Here is a 1912-nt window from a genome sequence, read left to right as displayed (position 1 = left end):
TCATTAGGAGTGTAGCTGGATTGATTTATTGAGCACTTCTGACCCCAAATCTTTTGAACAGCATTCCTTCACGATTAAATAGGGAATGGATTTGGGCAACACTTCTGGCAGGCAGACTGGAAGAACACGAGTGATTCTTAAAAACATTCATATCATGTAACTTAATGAAAATATACTACATGTTGGCATGCAGTTGGCCCAGACCAGAATGGATACGTTTTCCAGCCAAGGCTCAGGTAACTTCTGTAGTAAATATGGCCAGAACAATTCATTAATTATACATTTGTGGTTGTCCCACCTTTGTGTATTTTGGAAATAGGCAGGCACATTCAATCAATCAGAAAAATGGCAATATCTTTGGGTCCAAAGGAAATCAATGTTCTTGGTAAGTACATGACAGTCTGTGGCACCAGAAAGTATTATATCCTCTAGGGAATCAGTTTCTACTTGCCGCTTAATAGTCAAAGAACAGAGAAATGGAAAAACTATCCCAGAAGTCTTTTATAAGTGACTGACTACAGATAAATGCTTTCTAGATGAGAAAAACAAACTTTATTGCTATTTGTACCCAAGTAATTACAAGCATGAAGAGACTTGGCCTTTGTTCTTTGAGCATGTAAACAAAAAACTTTGAACCTTGTAATAAGAACCAAGAGTGCAAAATATAACCTCCTGCCATATGCCTTGCCATTCTAATTTGGCTGCAAAAGCAGGATGAAGCCATGGTTGCTGCATGGAATAAGCTGTTGGCTGCCTGCCTTGTTTGGCCAACGAAGGTATATGCAGTAAATCTGGTATGTGCCTTCCCTTCTCTTCTGGCTTCTGGTGAACAGTAGAGTGCAGCATCTGGCTTGTCTCTCCCTGCAGAGATCCAAGAGCAGGGAATTTGCCAGAATATTTGCATCTACATAAATCATTACGAACAAACGTTGCTTTAGGTGCCACTCGAATGCTAAGCAATGTCATCAGCTCTCATGGCTTTATCACAAGATTCCCCAGAGAGTGAGCTATTATCTTTAATCAGATCTCCTGTTTGCAGGAGACTAAGAAGTTGGGGAAAGGCTTGATTAGTGATTTTTGAGGATGTAGACTTGGTTTATCCCAACTGACTTTAGGCACCTAACTGCCCAAATCAGATGCCTATTTCTGGTGGGCTCCCTCTGTGCTTAGCGGAGAGCAAGGCCTCCTTCAGACAGTGAACTAGATGATAGAAGGAGCTTACAGTGATTAAGGTCGTGAAGTAGGTGCCTGTTGCCTGAAGTTATAAGAACTGGGCAGAAAAGACCTACAATGTTGAACATGTGGCTACAGTAAGGATCTGACAGCACAAATAGAGGATTTTGCTGTCCGGTGTAGGCAGGTTCCTGTGAGTCTGCTCCATCTGGGACATGCAGAATCAAAGTTTTCCCAAAAAGGGGCACCGCTGGGCTGGCTCCTCCGGCTGTTGCATTAGGTGTCAGAAGTGTGGGAGAGCAGCATCCCTCGCTCCATGAGCACCCGCATGGCTGGGAAGGGTGAGCTGGTGGGACAGGTATGCACGTCTCCCCAGGCTTCCCTGCATGCAGGCTCCTGAAATGGGGTCAGGTTGTCCCCATTGAAACGTTGCTCCCAGGAGAGCTGACCCCTCCACAGGCAGCTCCCCAGAGCGTCCCCCATATGATGAAGCTGGGCATGGTCCCAGCTGCTTGCAGAGGTGGGCACCATGACGGGCGGCCCATGTTTCTGCAGTGACCAGGGTGGGAGGCTGTGAAGCCAGCTGTGCTTCCGATCCCTCCGTGGCATGCCCTGCTCCGGTACGGTCAGCAGGCTCTCTCCTGAGACACGAGCAGGAGCCTCGGCAGAGAGGAATGGAAACTGCCCATCTCCACGCACTGTCTCACCCAGGGAACAGGACTTCTCTGTAGTGCAGGTG

The sequence above is a fragment of the Mycteria americana genome, chromosome 1, assembly GCF_035582795.1.
Source record: "Mycteria americana isolate JAX WOST 10 ecotype Jacksonville Zoo and Gardens chromosome 1, USCA_MyAme_1.0, whole genome shotgun sequence".
NCBI lineage: Eukaryota > Metazoa > Chordata > Aves > Ciconiiformes > Ciconiidae > Mycteria > Mycteria americana.
The sequence above is the reverse complement of the archived record's forward strand: the minus strand, read 5'-3'. Positions refer to the sequence as shown.